Below are 10,213 nucleotides of genomic sequence, written 5' to 3' on the forward strand. Positions count from 1 at the left end.
TTCCAGAAGTTAAAAATTATTTCACAACCTAAAACTTCAGCTTAGCAAACAGCTTAGGTTCCACAACTGATTCATCCCTATTAAGATGTAAGCCCTTAAAAGAAGAATATGTCTGTATATGTAGACATGTATTTAGAAAGAATCAGATCATCTTTGAAGCAGCCTTAGTGTTTCCTTTAAATTGGTCTGGAAAGGATTAGCCGGCTTCTTGGTCTAAGGCTAACACGGTGATCATTTGTCTAAGGCTAGAAAGGTACCAACATGAGGTAAACCATCAGGAGAGGAGGAGGAGATGAGGGCTTTTCCTGGGAGTTGGTAGCTAAAATTCAAGGGATTTTTAGAAAATGACACAATGGCAGCCTTTCTTGTCTTTTTCTTTCCGAGTTGGTTCCGGTGAAGGAGGACATTCTTGCTCTTGAAATTTCCTTATAACCCGGACAAGTTCATGAAAGGCTTGATCTACATTCATCCTCATCTTTGCTGATGCCTCCATGTATGTTACTTTAAGTTGCCATGCTAACTGCTGTCCTTCCTCCTGTGTAACCTGTCTTTCATGATCCAGGTCTGCTTTATTACCAATTAAAATCATTGGAAACTCATCACGATCCTTTACTCTGAGAATCTGTCTTTGAAACGTATAGATTTCTTCAAAACTGCGGAGCCCAGCCGGGCCGAGCCGCGCCGAGCCGCGCCGAGCCTCCGCCGCCCGCCCTAGGCCCGGCTTCGGGGACGTGTGCGGACGGGCGGGGGTCCCGAGCGCCGGGAGCTGCCAGGAAGGACTCTGGGCGCCGCAGCAAGCCCCGGGGCTGACTTGGTGCCGCCCGAGGCGCAGAGAAGCCGACTGAGCGCAGGGGTCAGGGGCTGCAGCGGCCGGGGACTGGCTCCTCTGAGCTTCTCCGCAGCGCCTGCGGAACGCAGCCTCCACCGCCGCTACAAATGGCCGTCTATTTACCTATCTGTTTACCTGAGTTTTTTGTTGTTTTTTGAGCATTTTCTTAAACCGCAAGTCATTTTCCATTGGGTCACAGAGCCAAATTTTACGTTTAGGCACTTGGTAATAAGAAGCTATAACAGGGCTCTAAGAGCGGTTGCCTTGGCTAAAAAGCGTGGGCCCTTGTCCCAGAGCGAAACAACAACAACAACAACGGGGGGGGGGGGGGGGGGACAAAAAGCCAAAAAAAAAAAAAAGAATCAAACAAATAATCCAATCAATCCATGGGCCAAGGACCTGAACAGATACTTCTCAGAAGTGGATTAAGACGCTCCTATAAAAGCGGCCACCAGGGGGAGCTCGAAAACCGTCAACAAAATCAGGCGGAAGGGACGCGGAACCTCGGTCGGTGTCAGCGAGATCCGCTTAGCAGGGGTCGTAGAAAGTCACCTGGACACGTCCCGCCAGCTGCCCACCCCACCCCCACCCCCACCCCCACCCCACCCCGCGCCAGGGTCCCCCGCAGCAGCAGGAGGCGCCGGCAGTCTGCCCAGCACCCCTAGAGAATCCGGCGGTGTGGGACTTCAAAACCGAAACCACCACGGTGAAGCCACAATTAGTCAGGCCGACTGATAGGCCACGGTTGGATCCATCCAGACTATGTAGGAATTGACGGAAACATGTAAAAATCAGTTTGAAATCGGTTGCTTGGGAATTTGATCTGCTTGTCTTTGGGCTTTGTGTTTCCTGCTTTTTCAGTACAAAAAAAAAATTGGAAGATGACCAGCCTCTGAGAATCCTTTCTTGTCTAGGGGCTGTCTGTGTCTTTGGGTCAGTGGCAGAGGACCGGCCTAGCACAGAGTTTGAGCCTTAGCACGCCATACAAAAAGGAACAAATCGAAAGAAGGTGTGCTGTCCACCGACAACGTACTACGAAACAGAAAAAAAAAAAAAAAAAAAAAAAAAAAAGAATACTAATCATAATAGGAAAAAGGATTCTTCCTTGTGGAGTTCTATTTTGTCTGTTTGGCCATTTTATCTTTTTATTTCTTTCTTTTTTTTTTTTTTTTTGTTGTTGTATTTTTATTTTTATTGATCTATCAATATCACGGAGCCAAATTTTACATTTAGGCACTTGGTAATAAGAAGCTGTAACAGGGCTCTAAGTGAGGCTGCCTTGGCTAAAAAGCATGGTCTGTTGCCCTAGACTGAAACACCACATGCTCTGGGATAAATCAAGCTGGAGAAAGCTTGCCATCTCTACCTTCATTTTTATCTGTGTGCACATATTACGCACTGTTTCATCTAACAAGTAGCAGTGCAACCAATATCTATCAGCCCTAAATGGACCCAACCCCTGCCCTCCCCAGCCACACAGGAGACCACAGTCTGAGCAAGAGCACTTCATGGTGTTGTCAGTCTGGTGTTGTGGCTCAATGGTACAGCACTTACCAAGTACGTATGAGGCACAGGGTTCAATCCCAGCACCACATTAAAATCATCATCATCACCTAAATAAACAAAATAAACATATGTATATATTTATCTGTTTATTTATTGGAGGAGGCCTGTAACCAGGGATTGAACTCAGTGGCACTCACTGACTGCGGAGCCACATCCCCTAGCCCTACCTCTCTAGTATGTTACTTAGAGACAGGGTCTCACTGAGTTGCTTAGTGTCTCACTTTTGCTGAGGGTGGCTTTAAACTCTCGATCCTCCTGCCTCGGCTGTGTGTGTGTGTGTGTGTGTGTGTGTGTGTGAGAGAGAGAGAGAGAGAGAGAGAGAGAGAGAGAGAGAGAAGCGTGTCTGGGATGACAGGCATAGGCCACTGTACCCAGTCACTTATTTATTTTATTTTCAGTATGACTTCAAGGTACACACAAGACAATCACTGCCAGGCGTAGGAGGAACATAGCACATTGATAAACAGTCAGATGTTTGAGGAAGCATTCAACAATCTTAAGGTAGTGTGCAAGTCTTTCAATAACCTCAAAATACCTACATGAGGGTTGGGATTGTAGCTCAGTGGTAGAGTGCTTGCCTTGCATTCGTGAGGCCCTGGGTTCCATCCTCAGCACCACATAAAAATAAATAAATAAAAATAAAGATATTGTGTCCATCTACAGCTGAAAAATAAATAAATACATAAATAAATGGATGAATGAATAAATAAATACCTACATGAAAACCAGAGAGAATTAAAAGAAACGATGGATAAATCTATTATGGCAAAGAGGCGAGAACACTCATCCCTTAGCAGCTGACGACTTAGGCCATAAATAAATAATCAGTAACAAAGGACAGCAGAACTACATCGCGAACAACCCACACCTAATGGGCATGTTCAGAACACTGCAAGGCCACCACCACACAGCAGACATTCTTTTAAAGCGAATACGGAATGTTTACCAAAGTTGACCGTAGAATGGAACATAAACCAAATCTCCACAAAGTCTAAAAGATGAAATCACACCACAACTCTTCTCTGAACAACACAAAAGTAAGCTGGAGGTCGGGCATGTTGGCCACTGCCAGGAGTCATTTCAAGAACCGGATTAAACCCAAAGAAAGTATAAACCTGTAGATTCACAAATCTCAGGGAGAAATAGCAGCATCCATCTTTCACAAACTCTTGAGAGGGGCAGGTCAGGGGTCAAGGTGAGATTGAAATACCCCCAACAAAGTGTCAACTTTATCAAATCAGTAGCCTAGAGAGAGCAGGTACTTGTACTATTCCTTCTCGGTGCCATTGTGGTTTTTCTTTGGGGGGGGGGGGGGAGGGGGAGGGGTGGTTCCAGCCTCTTTGGGTTCCTACCACTTTGTCTGCAAGGGAAAATTTGTTTTCTGTCAGGATGGGGTGCCAGTTATCAGGACGGGCGGGGAAGTAAGATTCTTACACTAAACCGGGCTTGCTTGGGGGCAGGTCTCAGTTCTAATTTACATAACAAAAGGCAGTGCAAAGTCTCTCCCACTGCCCCTGAAGGAAGAAAAATGTGGCCTCTCCAGGCTGTTCACAATTCCCAACCTGTTTCAAATTCCAGTATGGTTTCGCGTATCTGTTTTAAGGGTCAGTTTGTCTCTCTAACTCTGCATTTATGCTGACCGATTGGTTTAAAACTAAACTAAGAGGTTAATTTGAATATCATTTGTTTCACAGCATTGGTTCAATGTGTCCACCAGCATTTAATTTCTCTCTCCTGATGTTCCTTAGTAATCTGATTGCTTTGGCCTCCTTCTCCTGGATCATGTGTAACTTGCCCCCCTTTGGTATAAAAAGAAACCTAGGAGGAGATTGATCCTAAAGAAAAGGGGTGCTCCACTAAGTGAGAAACTGAAAATCAAGCGAGAGAGAGAGAGAGTGTGTGTAAGTTATAGAGAGAGAAGGGGAGAGTCTCTTGTACTTCAGGGTTTTTGTTTGTCTGTCTGTCTGTTTGTTTCTTTGTTTGTTTGTTCTCTAATAATTACAGTGTTTCAATTGGAAGCTCTGCCCTGGGTAATTCTTTCCAATTCTTAGAAAGTAGTAACTGTGGTTATGTTCATTTCTGTTAATGATCCATTCTTCCTGCCTCTTAAATTCATTGATCACCCAGAACTTTTTTGTTTGGGGCAGGAGGGGGCCAGGTGCTTGAGAGAATTTTTTTTTTTTTTTCCCTGTGTCATTTGAACGGAGATTTGGACCTCTGACTAAGAGTAGAGTTTTCCTAGAGAAAAGAGAAGAGCTCTAAGGGAAAAGCAGGGGGATTAGATTTAAAAAAAAAAAAAAAAAAAAAAAAGCCTTTTGAAACCAAACTATTGTTAGGTAAAACTGCTTACTCTTTGCCGTGAATGAGAAGAATCTTAAAATATGTGATATGTTTGGGTCAGTCCAATGTGTCTTTGCGATGATTCATCATCTGAAGTGGCACCCCCTTTCTCCACTGAAAAGTCTTAACTGGGCCTCTTCAGAAATCTTCACCCAGACTGGTTTTAGGTCTGTCAGGCAGCCGAAGAGTCTCTGCCAAAGAACTCAAGGTGGATAAACTTCCTATTTTCGTGTCGCCCTGTTTACTTGGCCACTGGCCGAGAAGATACCAGCACTCCCCCTTACTAGTTTTTCACAAACATATCCAGAATAGTACTTTGAAGAAATGTGCAAACAAGGCCTCTGGCCTTGAGCTGGACTTCACAGAGATGTCTACAGGTTTAAGATACGAGAAGAAGTTACCAACTGGACTCCATGGTAACAGCTGGCAGGGGGAGACTAGACAGGGGAGAAGAAGCTCTCCCCTTCTCAGGTGTTGTCCTCGAGGGGTTAACATGCCCAGAACAGTGAGAGAAAAAGCTGCTTTTATGTGAACTTCTGCTGACCATGAGTTTCTGAGCCCCTCCCCTTACATGCTCGGTAGAAAACTCTGAAACTACCTGAACTCAGGGGATTAATTCATTACAGCAAAAGCCAGCCGTGTCCTCTGAACTTGGCTGCAGCCAAATAAAACCGTTTTCCTGCTCTGTTCGGTCGGTGCCTTGCCTCATTTGTCCCTACAACACATCCATGTAAGGAAGACTTTATCAAACCAGTAGCCTAGGTAAAGCAGGTTCCAGGTTACTGTCACGAGCAGTTTCTCAGCCTTGTCTGGTTACCAGGAGTTCCCTTCCGGATATCTGCACTGGACCCCGGACCGCGACGTACGCGAACACCAAGCACGAACTCGATTGCCTTTTGAAATGCTGGTTTATTCGCACACCACACAAAGCAATACACGAGGTGGCTGGCACACAACTGCACGATCTTACTCTCAGGCGACGAGAGTTAGTTGTGAGCAATTACATGGAGTTTCCCCCGCGCTTATATACTTTACAAGTTGTTCATACCTAACTTATCTAACATAAGCATACTGCCTGACTACTTTATCATCCTATGACCACAACTTAGAAGGTTACATCATCCACACTCAAAAAGGTTATATCATCCACTTATCTAATATAGACACACTCTCTGGTCATCTTGTGACCAGCACTAAAAAGTCACTGAGTTACTGCAAAGTCCAAACAAGTCCAAACAAGTCCAAACAAGTTTCTCTGCTGATCCATGTTGTTTATTCATCCTTGATGTTTACTCCTGTCAGTTGCTTTTTGCCACCACCACCACCACCAACAACAACAACAACCCCTCCCCCCTTTCGCCCCCCCCCCCCCTTCTTTGCAACTGAGAGATAAGATCCAGCTAACATGGGTCACTCTATATGCAATGAATACCAATAATTTCTTCTGATTTTTTTTAACTACATACAAACAAACAAACCAAAAACCATGAAAAGTATAAACTATGTTACTGAGAATCAAGAAGAGTAATTCACTCATGTAAATTCAGAAATTCGTAAGGGTGGCTGTGGTTTCTGTCTGTTGCTGTTGTTGTCCTTTTTAAAAAAATTTTTCTCCCAACTGTCAAATCAAGGAACTGGGGGGGGGGGGGGAGGTGGGGGGGGGTCAGAAAGAAAATGTAACAGGGGTCCACTTTATATGCTTTGAGTATAAGTCTCACTGCTCAGCCACTGAGGCTCATGTTAAAACCCATATCCTTTTTCCTTTCTCTTTTTCCTTCCCTCCCCCTCCCTAATCATAGGTGAAGGCTATATTGACTTTCAGGGTCGGTTATCTGCCCATTGGCTAACAAATATTTAGAATTTCCATCCAGAAAATCACTTTTCTGTTTGATAACCTTGTTAGGCCTCGAACAACAGAGTGTCAGCAGAGTCGTCAGAGTTTTGTTGCTGTAAAGGTTCAGTTCTTATGTTTTCTTATTATAATAAATTCCCCCTCTTCCTTCTGAGATGCTTTGCCTCTGAGCAACACCCCCCCCCAACACCTACCCTCTCTCTCTCTCTCTCTCTCTCTCTCTCTCTCTCTCTCTCTCTCTCTCATTACCGCAGGGCTCCATAAGTTGCTGAGGCTGTGTTAGTCTTGTGATTCTCCTGAATCACCCCACATGTCTGTCACTGGAGATGTGTGCACATCTGGGGACTAGAGTAGTATGCTGTGTGTGAGAGATTATTTTATTCTTCAAAAGTCGGTACACTTAAAGACATATAGGTTTCCTACATGAGAGGTCACCAATTAGTGCCCTTTTTATTAGAACGTGTATTGTATCGAAGCTCTAAACTTATCCCATAGTCAGTGACACATGTGGAAGTTCTAACATATGCATTCGCATTCGGTGTAACATTCAGATTTAAAAAAAAGAAAAAAAAGATCTGTGCTTGGGGCTGGGGATGCGGCTCAAGTGGTAGCCCGCTCACCTGGCATGCGTGCGGCCCGGGTTTGATCCTCAGCACCACATACTAACAAAGATGTTGTGTCCACCGAAAACTAACTAACTAACTAACTAACTAAATAAATAAATAAATAAATATTTAAAAATTCTCTCTCTCTGTCTCTCGCTCTCACACCCTCTCTAAAAAAATTTTTAAAAATAAATAAATAAATAAAAAGATCTCTGCCATTAATGACCAGTTTTCACATCTGTTAGTTTTAATTGAGTAAGTAAGGGTTTGGTGATCGTTTGTTGAAAGAATACTCCTGTACCAGGTGAGTGGCAGTGTTTTCTGAACGCATAAGAGTATTTGTCCACTTGAGTCCAAGCTGTTCACCTAGGTCCAACTGTTGGTGAGCAAAAACCACATCGTGGCAGTTATCTGGCCAGAGTCATAGATTCTGAACGTGGCTTCCAAAGTCAAAGGTCAATGAATGTACGTAGGACTTCTAGGCAATGTGATGTGAAGATCTCTGGGCTTGTTGTACAATAAATATGTCTGTGTTCCTTCAGCATTGAAGGAAATGTATTCATTCTAGAATGCAAAGCTTGGGCTAGGGTTTTAGATCGGTAGTAGACCACTTGCCTGGGACGTGTGGGGCGCCGGATTCGATCCTGAGCACCACAGAACCCAAAACAAAGGGGCACACAAGCAAATAGGGTAAAGATAGTGTGTCCATCCATCTACAACTCAAGAAATTAAAGGGGAAAAAAATTAAAATGCAAGTTTTAGCCAGGCATGGGTTGGGGGTTCATGTCTGTCCTCCCCCCCCCCCCCCCAGAGGATCAGGAGGAGCTTGAGAGAAGGATTGTAAGCTCATAGCGAGAGAAAGTAACCTCGCGAGACCCCTGTCTCCAAAAGAAAAGTTGTGATAGTAAAAGCAAATGGGACTCCGTTTTGTTTTATGTCTCCATTCTGTAAAACAACCAGGCCAAGTAGAAGGGTGATGACTGGGGCAAGATGTTCTTTTCCTTGTGCTATAGAAACCTTTAAGAACACGGAACTACGTGATGGGACATTGTTTCTGTAACTAGCCCATAACGGGGGGGGGGGGGGGGGGGGGTCTAAGCTTCTGTCACTGGAGTGGCTAGGCTGATTGTGATTGGCTGAGCGTCCCTCCGCCTGACTTCACTCTCCCGCTTCTGTAACATGGCTTGCTTGCATTAGCTAGACGCCCCCTCCCCCCAAAACGTCCCTTTTGCAGGTTTCAGGCTTATAAGGGGCACCCTTGCAATTGTTTGGGGCTGGCCAGGGGAACAGCTTTATGTTCTTCTGCTCAGTCGCCACTACTTGTGCTTTAATAAAGGCTTGATTCCTTTCTACGTGAGTGGTCTGGAAGTCAGTTTTTGAAACCCTGGGACCAAGCTTTAACTAGAACAAGCAAGCAAGCCAGAAAACAAATGAATAGATAGATAGATAAATTGAATATGGGGATGTGGCTCAGTCAGTGGTCAAGTGAGCGCTTCTGGGTTCAACTCATAAATCAATGGATTTACCAAAAATGTATAAAAATATCTGTATAAAAAGGGGATGTTGGTTTAGCTCAGTGGTAAACTGTGTCTGTGTTCAGTCCCCAGTTCCAGGCTCCAGTCAGAAACCAGCCCCTGTGTGAGGGGCTGGTTTTTAGTTCCATCCCCACCAAGGAAACCCTGACATGAGTATGGGGAGCCTTATTTGTCTATTGGATGCCAAGGGTAGAGTGATTTCCATCTTGATCTGCCCCCCCCCCCCCGCTTTTTTTTTTTTTTTCTGTGTGAGCAAGGTCTCTTCTAGTGTCTTGATTTTATTTATTTATTTATTTATTTATTTGGCCTAGTTGGAAACAATGCCTTTATGTTATTAGTTTCTTTTTATCTGGAGCCGAGGATGGAACCCAGGGCCTCGAATATGCTAGGCGAGCACTCCAACGCTGAGATATAAAGGACCCCAGCCCATCCCAGCCCAGCACGGCAGTGTTCAATATTTTTTTTTTTTTTTTCCTTTCCCGTGGGCACTTTGAGATGAGATTTCCTTGCCTGTTTTGGTTGTTTGAGTCTCTCTTTGTTCACTACTTTTGTTTCTTTTGTGATGCTAGGCTGGGGAAGAGACCCAGGGCCTTGGGCATTGATCCACAAACGGTCTTGATTGCTGGGCAACACCCTCACCTTTTTTCCTTTGTCTCTTCCCTTCCCCAGAAAGTAAACCCAGGAAGGGCCTCCCTCTCCTTCTCCCAGGCCCAAATTCATCCTGTTTGGGTTTTGTGCACAGACCGGTACACACTAGACACACACACACACACACACACACACACACACAGGAAACATCACCGTTTTGTTTTTGTTTGTTTCTCTCTTAACCTCATCCAGGCCCTCCCTCATAACTCTCAGGGGTGGGGGAAGGTGTTTACTATGGACCTCTAGTGGTGACAGCCTTGGGAGGGACTACTGCTGGGGAATTGGAGTGAGTGGGATGGGGGAAGTGTGGATTATAGTTCAAATTCCAAGGGTCGGGCAGAGGCACAGAAGCTATCTCCTAGGTGGGGCATGTTAAAGGCTAAGGAAAGTGATCAGATACCAGGGGTGAAAGCGATATGTCCTCCCCGCCCCCCAGTGCTTCCGGGGGACTTTACTGTATGGGGGAGGGGGGGCGGGGGAACAACCGCACTGAGGCCCGTGCCCATCTGTCTTTCCAGGGACTCAGTAGGCTGAGGGAAGAGAGGAAGATATGACGCGGCGGCTTGCAGCTTAGTGATCTCTATATGGATATAGATATACATATCTAAGTCTGTCTGTCTGTCTCTCTATCTATCTATCTATGTCTACACATGTAGATAGATTCTATCTAAACTGGAAATGGAACTCAGGCAGGCCTTCCAAAATGACGGTAGCTTTGCGCCACCTAGCGTTCAGTGACTGCAACTAACGAGGCTGCCCTTTTCAGACCACAGACCACTCACTGTGGACTCCCAAGTTCCACAGGGTGGAAACCCGTCGCTATGCACATTCTCGTGTA

Source organism: Marmota flaviventris, unplaced genomic scaffold (assembly GCF_047511675.1).
Source record: "Marmota flaviventris isolate mMarFla1 unplaced genomic scaffold, mMarFla1.hap1 Scaffold_310, whole genome shotgun sequence".
Lineage (NCBI taxonomy): Eukaryota > Metazoa > Chordata > Mammalia > Rodentia > Sciuridae > Marmota > Marmota flaviventris.